This window comes from Excalfactoria chinensis, chromosome 1 (genome assembly GCF_039878825.1).
Source record: "Excalfactoria chinensis isolate bCotChi1 chromosome 1, bCotChi1.hap2, whole genome shotgun sequence".
Classification (NCBI taxonomy): Eukaryota; Metazoa; Chordata; class Aves; order Galliformes; family Phasianidae; genus Excalfactoria; species Excalfactoria chinensis.
In genome coordinates, this window is record NC_092825.1 from 28,562,266 (window position 1) to 28,574,596 (window position 12,331).

Sequence of the window (12,331 nt, forward strand, 5' to 3'; positions counted from 1 at the left end):
TTTATAGCTAGAAGGCATATATTTTTTTATTTTTATTTTTTTAAGTCCTTCTGTTTATGCTTAGTCATAGTAAAGATTTTTGTTTCTTTTGTCAAGGAAAAAAACCTAGACTGTATTATCACAGTGTGATTTAGGCAGCCCTCGATTTTTCCAAATTGTGGTCTTTCACTCTTTGTGCTAAGAGAGCAGAGCAAAGAGCTGGAGCCCAGCCAAATTGTTTGTTCAGAAAAGCCCAAATAGGTTATGTTAATATTATAAGGGAAAATCTGTAAGTATAGACAGGAAGAATTAAATAAAGGTGATTTAAAATTGTACAGCTAATTCAAGCATGTAAATATAATCTATATTCAATTTCTTGAAAACTTGGAGACAAAGTGGAATTGTTTCATCTAAAAAAATACCACCAAACACGTAATCTGACTGAAGAAAGGAAATGACTTAGTAAACCAATCAAAAAAGAAGAGATAAGTGCAACACTTAGAACATGTTTTTAGTATCAGTTAGAAGCTAAAGGTCAAAGTTTATAACAAAAGAAGGCTGTTCCATTATCCTCCAAGACATTAAGCTAAATGTAAAGAAGCTTACAGGCATCACTGGAAGCTGCTTTCCAGCATTGATAGTACATTATTTTGAAAGGATTGGAGCGAGAGTATTCATTATTGTTTTGTGCATAAAGTAAGAATTAAGACACTGATTATAAACCTTTCAAAAGTTGTGGAATGAGAAATGGACAAAGCCAAGTAAGATTTTGAGAAGTCAACTGGTTTTCAATTAAATGCCAGCCAGGCAATTTCCAAGAGAAGGTGCACAATTTATGCAAAATGCTGTTTAAAATGCTTAATCAAGTAAGCTGAGATGACAAACAAGACCAGCTGTAGAGCAAAGATTGTACCATATCAGCTGTGCACACAGTATGGTTCAGATTTGAGAACTATCCATATGAGAAGTAATAATTGACCAAAAATTGTTCTTCAAAAAGGAATCTGATTAAAAAAAGAAACACAAAAACCTGCTTTATACCATGTTGATAAAGTGGCATATTTTAATTTGTAACAACTGAACTTACAAAAAAGCAACTTTCGCTTTCATGTAAAGTTGATATCCTTGAGATTTTTCTCCTTTGTTCTTTTTTAAAGAATCTGTTGGTTTGCAGTAGTGTGTTTTATGAATATAAATAAGGTAAAAGTACATTTTAATGAGTGACCATTAGCTGACTTTACATGGCTTTGTGTTTAGACAGTGGGTAAAAAATAAGCATGTCAAACAAATGGCAAGAATGATCTAGTGTTATTTGCTTTCTTCTAAATGATACCAATCCTGGTTCCTCGTGGGATGAACATTTACAGATGGATAGCTATGCCTTTGATGTCAAGAAAAAAACAACAACTGAGAATAATCTTGATTTTTTTTTATTTTTTATTTTATTTTATTTTTATTTGAGAAAAACTCAATTTCAAATGAAAGCATGGTCTGGACACGGACTTACTTTAAGATATGGTGGAGTAACAACCATATGATAAAGGTTGTGCACTCAAATATTCTTGAGCAGTGGAAGAAATTTCCTTCCATTGTCTTTGAATTTCATGTTTGCTGAGAGGTTCTAAGAATCATTTCCAACAATCCTTGACTTCCCAGACTGTAAAACCAGGCATCTACTTACAGCCAAACTGGCTGTAGAACATCCTGCGACACCAGTCCAGAAGGGAATGTAAAATCCTATCTCTAGAGTTAAAAGTTTCCCTTAGCTCTCATCTTGCTGTACTTCCTTTTCCAAAATGCCCTCTATCAACCTTACTAGTACTTAAGAAATCTTCATAAACCATTATCCACTGTGTCTTCACTGTTCTTCCCAAACAGGTGCCTGAATCTTTTTCAGTTATACCTAATAATATTTGGCAGCCATCTTTACCTCTTTGTGCTTATTGTACAAAAAGATAGCAAGATTCAGTGTTACCAAAAATTGTATGAGATTGTCTTTAATATGTAGAAGCAACAATTTTATCTGAAAGCCTATGTTTTGAATTTTCTGTATCTGTCTTCTAATTACTTTCAAGGCAGCATGTTATCCTGGTTTCAACTGAGATAAGGATAATTTTCTTCATAGCGTCTAGCATAGTGCTATGTTTTGGATTTAGGAGAAAAGTGTTGATAGCACACACTGATGTTTAGTTTTTGCCAAGCAGTTCTGCACAGATCCAAGGACTTCTCATACTGCCCTGCCACTGAGGGGGCTGGGAGAGCACAGATTGCTGGGATGGGAAGTCCTGTCCTGTGAAGGACTGAATAAACAGCTGTATGGTGTTGAGCAGCTTGCTGGATCAAATCACAGAGCATATTTGTTAGAAAGTCTTTCAAAACACAATTCTTAAACCCTGAATACAAATAAAAGGGATCTTTATTATACAGTTTTTCTTAAATTGTTAATTCTGAGCTGAGCTTATCACATCACTTTGAGGGAACATTCAGTAAGCTTTCTCCACAAGTAAGGAATTCCCCAGTAGTCCCTGAGTAGGAGTTAAATAAGGAAGAAAACAACACTGTTCCCCAAACTGTCCATTCATAATCTTCTGCTGTCATAAGTGTGTCTTCTTTCTTGTCCTCACAGAATCATTCTAACGCTATGTCTTTGCAGCATGTGAGGGCATCATAGAATCAGAATCACTCAGGCTGGAAAACACCTTAAAGATCACTGAGTCCAACAACAACCAAACCATTCTACCCTAACTAACAACCCTCCACTAAATCATGTCCTTGAGCACCACATCCAAGCGGTTTTTAAACACATCCAGGGATGGTGACTCAATCACCTCCCTGGGGAGTCTATTGCAGTGCTTAACAACCCTTTCTGTAAAGAAGTTTTTCCTGATATCCAACCTAAACTTACCCCAGCACAACTTGAGGCCATTTCCCCTCATTCTGTCATCTGTCACCAGTGAGAAGAGATCAACCCTGCTCTCTCTGTAAGCACCTTTCAGATACCGGAAGAGAGCAATAAGGTCTCCCCTTAGCCTCCCCAGACTAAACAGCCTCGATTCCTACAGTCTCTCCTCATAGGGCATATTCTCTAAACCCTTCACAAGCCCTGTTGCTCTTCTTTGGACCTGTTCCAGCACCTGTTTGTTCTTTATTGAGTATTGTCCTGTGTTGAGGTGCCCAAAACTGAACAGAGTACTCATGGTGAGGCGTCACCGGTGCCAAGTACAGGAGCAGGATGACTTCCGTAGTCCTGCTCACCATACCATTCCTGATTAAAGCCAGGATGCCATTGGCCTTCTTGGCCACCTGGGCACACTGCTGGCTCATATTCAGCTGACTGTCCATCAGCACACCAAGGTGCCTTTCTATCAGGCAGCTTTCTAGTCACTGGCTCTTATCCACTAGCTCATCAAATATGATTAAATTAATAACGGTTAATAATTGATATGTTTTCTGGGAAATAGAGAGCCAGGTGAAAAGACACCAAGTGACATATTGTCATTTATGTATACTTTTATCTGAAGAGTAAGAACTTTGAAACCACAAATGTCAGAATAGTAAATGATGCCTTCTGGCACATGCAAACACAGATTACACAGGAAAAGTTACAGTGGTGGTGTACGAGTCTAACAGTGAATTTCTGACTCTGAGGGCATCACAATACAAATAAAATTATGCCAGTGCCCAAGAGCAGTACTTAATGGCCTATGTATTACAGCATATGAATGCATGCAAGTCTTACAGAGAAAGCTGTTAGATGGAGATGTTGAAAGAAGGTATAGCAGAAATAAATGCAGGCCTTTCTGTTTTGCAAGAAACTCCTTCATGTCTCAGAAGTGATTTTCTTTATATATATGCCTACACTTGTAGCACACTCCACAGTGGGCACTCTGGTTAGCCTCGTGTTGGCACAGTCCAGGAAAGCTATCTTTAGAGACATAAGTGTTCCTTGTACATGCATCCAAAGTGGCTGGCAATCTAGCCAGAACAGCTCAGCATCTATGTTGTATCTAAGCTAAATTAAACCAGACTTTATTGTTCCATTGATGCTGATAGTCAGCTTCCTAGCCTTTCTGTCCTTTATGAGGTGTGTTGGTTGAACTTCTTGTTTGTGACTTGCTGGCATATTCCAACCTTAAAATTTTTCCAAGATGAAGACTTAGTTTCAGAGAATGAATCTCATCTTAATTGCTTAAACAAAGACTCCTGTATATAGCTGTATGGCTATGTAATAGACTAAAACCCTTACATTGCTGTAGTTTTGAAATAAATGCTTGCATTTCTGCAATATTCCAAAACATTTAGGGTCCTATCCTAACTTTAAAAATACTTTCTGCTTTTTCCATATAAAGGCCCTTTCTGTGTGAACACATTTTGAACCTTCTGGTGGTGTTCTGCTTGTTGGTTTCTCACTGAATTCATGGAATCACGGAATTGCAGAAAGACTTGAGTCAGAAGGGACCTTAAAGCCCATCCAGTTCCAACCCCCTTGTGCAGGGTTGCAACTCAGTGGGGCTTCCCAGGGCCCCATCCAACCTGGCCTTGAGTGCTTCCGGAGATGCGGCATCCACAGCTTCTCTGGGATCACCATTTTGTGTGTCATCCTTTTGTGATATGACTTGTCCATTCTCCAGAGTCCTTACGCTGTACTTATTCCTCTACAGGGCCTTTCAAAATCACTTGGATTCTCTAGGTTTATTTTCCCAGATCAGCCCAATGAAGGCACTAAACTCTTATATATAGGATGTATGAGTATAGAATCAGAATCATAGAACCCTTAGAGTTGGAAGGGATCTATAGAGGCCCTCTAGTTCAACTTCTCTTCAACAATTGCACTCCATAAATGCCTTTTTCTTTTCACTGAACACAAAAAGTATCCTTACCATTTTAGATGTGTGCCAGACCTGGCATAATTTCTACCTCTTGCCTTGAACAAAGCCACCAAGCTCCCAAAGGAAAGAAAGAAAGCTTTCCTGCCGTGTCAGCCAAAGATGGAACAGAGCTGAATACCATAATAAAAATCATTTTATGTCTCGCATATTGCCTGTAATACTACTCAAACCTCTGCTTATGCTTTTGTAAAACTAATAAGGAGTGGTAAAACAAGAACAAAGATCCTCCTCGACAACATGCTGGATCACATGAACGAGACAGCCAGCACAGCTTCACCAAGGGAAGGTCATGCTTAAGCAATCTTGTGGCCTTCTATGATGGAGTAACAGCGCTGGTTGATGAAGAGAAGACGACCGATGTCATTTACTTGGATTTGAGCAAGGCCTTTGACATGGTACCCCACCACATCCTTGTCTCCAAATTGGAGGCATGTGGTTTTGATGGGTGGACAACTCGATGGATAAGCAATTGGTTGAAAGCCCGCAGACAGAGGGTGGTGGTCAATGGCTCTATGTCCGGGCAGAGGCTGGTAACGAGTGGTGTCCCCCAGGGGTATGTCTTGGGACCGGTGCTCTTTAACATCTTTATCAATGACATTAATGATGGAATCGAGTGCACCCTCAGTAAGTTTGCTGACGACACAAAGCTGAGTGGTGCAGTTGATATGGAGGGTGGAAAAGATGCCATTCAGAGGGACCTCGACAGACTTGAAAGGTGGGCCCGGGTGAACCTAATGAGGTTCAACATGGCAAAGTGCTAAGTTTTGCACTTGGGCCGGAAGAACCCCAGGCATCTGTACAGACTGGGAGGAGTGATCCTTGAGAGAAGCTTGGCAGAGAAGGACCTGGGGGTACTGATGGACGAGAAGCTTAACATGAACCAGCAGTGTACTCTTGCAGCTTGGAAGGCAAATGGTATCCTGGGCTCCATCAGGAGAGGGGTGGCCAGCAGGGATGGAGAGGTGATTCTCCCTCTTTACTCTACCCTTGTGGGGCCCCATCTGGAGTACTGTGTCCAGGTATGGAGCCCTCAGTACAAGGAAGATGTGTTGGAAAGGGTCCAGAGGAGAGTGACGAAGGTGATCAGGGGACTGGAGCACCTCCCCTGTGAAGACAGGCTGAGGGAGCTGGGCTTGTTCAGCCTGGAGAGAAGAAGGCTGCGGGGTGACCTCATTGCCTTTCAGTACCTGAAGGGAACCTATATCCAGGAGGGGAGTAAACTCTTCGAATGGGCTGCTAATAGCAGAACAACGGGAAATGGATTTAAGTTGAAAGAGGGTAGATTTAGATTGGATGTCAGGAGGAAGTTCTTTACTAGGAGAGTGGTTAGGTCCTGGAACAGGCTGCCCAGGGAGGTTGTGGATGCCCTGTCCTTGGAGGTGTTCAGAGCCAGGTTGGATGGGGCCCTGGGCAACCTGATCTAGTAATTGTGGAAGTTTGGTGGCCCTGCCAGGCAGGGTGATTGGAACTTCATGATCCTTGAGGTCCCTTCCAACCCAGGTCATTCTGTGATTCTGTGATTCTGTGATCTCCTGAATCATGGTGTCAATGGCTTTATAAACAGCAAGTGCTTGCCACATGGCACCTAATATTTTGTACTTTGTTGCGTATATTTAGTGATTTGTGTGCACAGAAGGGACTTGAAATATGGTAGGAAATGGGTTGGTGTAGCAGAGGTTTTTTTTGCTGTTGTTTTTTTGTGTGTTTTTGTTTGTGTTTTGTTGTTTTTTGTTTGTTTGTTTGCCAAAGCTCTATTCCACTGGTGCAACTGATCCTAAACAACAGTTATTTATATCTATGAAGTGTTCAAAAATTTCTAGTTTAAAGAAAATTACTCTATTTTTTGATTGCCTGTTTTAAATAAAATTTATTCAGGAGTTATTTTTGTGCATATTAAAGTACAAGATATAATTTCCAGAGTAATTTGAATATAGATTTTAACTGCATTTGCTGGATATGCAGATGTAAGACAGTATGTGTGCAAATGCTGTTGATCAGGGGAATAATTCAGATGTGACACAGGTCATAAGGGTAATAATGGAAGGCATGGTGGAAAATGGTCAAATGCAGAAAATAATACTGGGGTCTGTTGTGGAAGCTTGAGAATTGAACCACAGTACTATTTATCATTCATATTGATTACTGAATTGTGACAGACAATTAATGTTGTTTTTCAGGATTTACCTATTATTAAAACAGTGTGTTTGTTAAGACAAGAACAATGTACTAGCTTTGCCTAAACTGAGAAAACAAAGAGTAGATTGAAGGGGCCATATTTTGTCTCTGTGATTGCAGTTGTTTTACAACTGCAAATATGTAAAGATTTTCTTCCAATTAAAATGGTGAGAAATAAACTTGATTGTTTTCAGGGTAGCAATGAACATTTGAAAACATAAAAGTAGACAAGACTATTTTAAAATCTGGCTATACATTTGCAGCCAAAAAATATTTAGCTTAAAAAATGTCTTTTTTATAGATCAGTAAGACTCAGTATAAATATTTGTTGCATCAGTTTTCAAACAGTTACACATTTGTGTGTTCCAAAATGCAACAGAGTAGATTAAAATAAATTAACAGTTATTTCTGAGGGATATGTATCGAAGTTTTTTACAGTTGTGCCCATATGCTGTAAGAATTTCATAATTAAAGAAGACCTTTCGTATCATTACTGTGTAAGTCAGGAAAGTGTTGAGCCATGATCCTCAGCAGTCTGTTTTCTCCCTAATGTCCAGCTAATAGAAGCATAAAAGCATCTTTCACATAGGTTACTTTGCACATCAAGTGAACATCTCTGCAATTTTTAAGTATCTCAAAGAGGATGAATCCCAAAATGGTGGAGCAAAGCTTTTAATGATGAATACTAAATGTAACCCTGGTTTTGTGTATGGTTGCCATGATGTAGTGGAAACTGTGATATAATAAAGAATTGATGTGTAGATACTGGGCCACCTATATATAACTTTTACCTAAAAGCACAGAGCTGCAAAGCAGAGGAAATGGAACAACTGCACGCACTCTATGGTATGCACATTAGTTCTCACTGACTTCATGCTTAGACTTCACTAAATGTTCTTACTTTAAACTGTCTTAGCTACGCAAGCCAGAAAACAAGAAAACAAAAACAAAAACAAAAACAAAAACAAAAAAAAAACAAAACAAACAAACAAAAAAAACAAACAACACTTACTTTTCAGAGGCTCATAAGCATGGTTGAGTTCTTACCAAAGGTACCAGTGGGATATTTCAGTTCTGCTCCACTAAACCAAGCAATGTGCCCACACACCATGCAGTTCTGCCATTAGTACGTTGTCATTCTTACCCTATCAGTTGTTTTTATGCTGAAAGACTGAGAGCAATATGTTTCTTGTTTAAACAGTTTGGGATGAGTGGAAAAATGGTACTCCTGAGTTACTTCAAGGCTGAGTTTCAAATTAAATTAATTTGGTGCTACTTTTAATGATGAATGTGATTTAAACCAAGAAATTTTGTAAATTTGAAGCTTCTAGAAATAGAAATAAATTAACACTTAGAAAACTTGAGTCTTATACTTGACAGTGGTAGAAATGCCTAGCTAGAGAAAGATACATAATATGCCAAAGGTAAAAGCTGCTGTCCCGAAGCACTGCTTAGAACACAGAAGTTGTTCTATGCAGGCAGGATGCTCATTGTACCTACCTTTTCACTTGCTTATGATTAATTTTGTCAAATGCAGAATTACTCAAGCTACTCCATTTCCCAGCAATAGCACCATGAAGTTTTGCCCTCCAGGCTGAGTAGCTGTTCATGGAGAACATGTTTATTGATTCAAGATGTTGCAGTTCTATTGGCCATTATTCCTTGTCATTACCGGGGGAAAAAAATAAAAATAATTAAAAAAATGATTTCAGAATTCAACAGAGTTTTGTATTTCCAAGCTTTTCTTGTGGATCTTGGCTGCCTCTATGTTCTGTTAAGTTTGGTTAATTTCTGGAGGGTTGATCTCTTATTTTTGACAATTTATCAAACAGTCAATAAAGCAGTGAAAACCCTCCACTGATTGTCAGTATTACTGAATGTTGTGGTGCGGAACACATCACATCTTTGAGAGCTTGTCCAGCATCTGTTCATCTTTCAAGATGCAGTTTGTTCAGTTGCTTATATGGAGAAGTGCTACTATGGAATTATTTGATGTGCTTTTATACTTGTAGGTTTCTAAAATGCAATTTGGCAGATGAAAGCCGCTTGGCAGGCAGCCTATGCCACGTTAGTTTTCCAGAAATTATTCATTAGTGCTCTGAGGATCACAGCATAGGTCCTACTAATGAAGGATTTGGAAGGTGTTTTGAAGGCATGGCCAAAGTATTAGGTCAAACTCGCACTTACAGCTAGCTTATTAATAGAAAAGATAGTCGGGCTTCCCCCAAACTCCCACTGCAGGCATTGTCTCTGCTGGAAAGGACTGTCTATGGGAGAGAGATCTAAGGTGTGTGCGCGGAGCATCCTGAGTAATATGTTCTAAGAGCAACGACTTGGAAGGACTAGATATATGATCCTTGTGGTGTCTTGGTGTTCCATGTGGTGCAGCTCAGGTACCTCAGATCTCTTTCTGCTTTTTGCTTTTCTGAAGTTAGAATTTTGCTTACTGCTTTTATTGCCTGTGTAACTTACCTGCTCTGAACAGGACTTTGAATCTCATTTTCTTTCTATGATATGATAGCATTTTTTCTAATAACTGTAGTATATCATATTAAAAGAACCATTTAATTTCTGTAACTGAAGCTGTGAATCATAACATTTTTGCTAGTATCTTAATGATAACATTACAAGTTATTTCACAGTTAATGTGAAATGAATGTTATGAATAGTTAATAAATTCGTGTTTTTATTTGGTAGAATGAAATTTAAGATGACAAAGCAGTGCAAGGAATGCTTATTCTTTTAAGGAAAATATTTTGCTGCGTCATTTATAACAAAAAGTCAGCAAATGTGTATTATGAGTCCCTGTGCAATTCTATATGGTTTAGCCATTTCCCTCACGAGACTCTAAATAAAGTGAAAGAATATACAGTCATTATAATAGGCTTCATTTCTTACTGAATTGAGTCAGTGTATTTAGTTGTTTAAAGTATAATATTACACCTCTTAGCTCTTCAAGAAAGAAAACTGCATGACATAATTACTTTGTAAGTTGCTTTCCCTGATTTATCTTGATTATGTGGGGTGCATGGGTACATAGAATTACTGAGGAGATCAGTTGTTTTCTATTACTGAGTATCAACGATGTTTTCAAATACAGTAAGACAGAAAGAAAAGTTTACTGGTCAGTAATTGCATTTTGAAATACAGAAAGGAAACAAAATCTAAAATAACCAAACCACACACATCTCTTATTTTTATGGAAAATTGTTCTGCAGAGAAGGACTTCAGGGTTCTGGCGAACAACAGATTTACTATGGGATAGCAGTGTGCTTTTGTGTCCTGTTCTGGGCTTCTCAATTCAAGAAAGACAGGAAACATCTAGAGAGTGTCCAGCAGAGAACTACAAAGATTATTAGGGGTCTGGAGCATCCATTTCCCTTGTGAAGGAAGGCAGAGTGACATGGAACTGTTCAGCCTGGAGAAGACTGATAAGGAATCTTACCAGTGTTTACAAATTCCTAACAGTTAGAGATGACTCTTTTCAGTGGTGCTTAGTGACACAAGGAGCCGTGGGTGAAAACTGGCAGGTAGGAAGTTCCATCTGAACATAGGGAAGAACTTTACTGTGAGAGTGACAGAGCACTGGCACAGGCTGCCCAGGGAAGTTGTGTATTCTCCTTCTCTGGAGATATACAAAACCCACCTGTGCACTTTCCTGTGAAGCCTACTAAAGGGAACCTGCTTTAGCAGGGGGTTGGGCTGGAGAATCTCCAGAGTTCCTTCCAACACCTATAGTTCTGTGATTCTGGATTATTAAGTTGCAAAAATTAAAGTTTATCATATTGATTCTTTTTCCAAAATAATCCTAGCACTTTTTTGTGTGTGTTTCTGTCCAAAGAGTTATTTGCATTGTGTTGGTGCTGAGTAGTTTTCTTCCATAAGCTGTTTTCCACAGTGACTGTCCTTGAACAAACCAGAAAATGAATTTGATTTCTCTAATGCAGAAGGTAATTGGATTTCTCTTTATGGAATGCATCCCTTTAATGACTGTCTCTGCTTCAACCAATTTAGCTGCAACTGACCTGACATTGATCTGGTGATATGACTTTAAATAAATGCCAAAGCTGGAAGATAAGAGACCAACTGTCTGATATCAGAAAGAACATTTCCTGCCTCATCTTGCCATTTTTCTCAGAAAATGTCTCCTTCTTGAATGTCATTCCCATGAAATATGCCACAAATAATTGGTCGTAGAGGAGCATATTGCATCCTTCTAGCAAATATAACAAGTATTCCCCAGAAATCCTCAGAAGCAACTACTTTTGAAATGGAATAAAACCTCTCAAAATAGCTTTGCAAGTATTTGTTACTATGTAGATCCTTTCTAAGTGATCAAGTGATACTAGCATAGTGAATTAAACCTTTACAGAGTTCTTGCTCAACGTTAAATATTTATCAGAATATTTAGTTAGCTTATGGGAGTGTTATAAAAAACATTATAGCATGTTTACCCAAGAAAAAAAAAATACTTAGAGAAAACAATTAATAAACGTGGTATTTCAGAGCATAATGCATTCTTTCTTCAGTCTGATTATAATGGAATTAGAAAATCCTAGATCATGCATTTCTACTTATTTAACATGTTATCCTTTGGATTCATTCCTCTAGGCTATTATGCTAAGTGCTTTTAACCGTAAATGAACTATGAGCCAAAATTTAGAAGCTGAATTTGGTTCCTACGTGGTTTAGATTTAATTGTCGCCTGTGTGTTCCTTTAACATTAACATCTGCGAAAATAGTAGTGAACTCATGACATGGTAAATTAGATCCTAAAATCATTATACTAAAACAAATTCAATGGAAAATAATAAAAAAAAAAGTCTTGATTTCTAGATGAACTTATTTCCTTTTGAAATTTAATTGCTATTTTCATTCTAATCAAATCAGTAATTTTCTGCTGTACTGGTACCAATGACAGACAGTAAGAATTTGTTCTACTTGTCTTTACTAACAGTTGCTCCCCCTATTTCCTTTTTCTGATTAATTCTCTTTCTGGAAAGATGGGTTTCCACTCTTCTAGAACTTCTGCACATTGGAGTTAATTAGCTTTCTGTACGTAACTTTCAGTTCTGTATAGTGTAGTTATCTTAAAGTAAATAGATGTGAAAACAAAGCTTCCCAAAGGCGTAAGGGCCGGAGGGGCTATTAACCTCCCAAAATTAGCTGAAAATCATTTTTAATTCTTTCGTGTACTACGCAGAAGTACTGCATACATACGAGTCTCTGGACAGAGAAACAGATGGTCTTTTCAGATAGAAATTATGAAAATGAGAATAAATATTTCA

General features: G+C 38.2%; 1 protein-coding gene across 2 annotated transcripts in view; it reads left to right on the forward strand.

Annotated features, from left to right (window-relative positions):
• TMEM117 (transmembrane protein 117) overlaps positions 1-12,331 on the forward strand; it is a 194,972-nt gene that overhangs the window by 110,461 nt on the left and 72,180 nt on the right. The window lies entirely within an intron of this gene.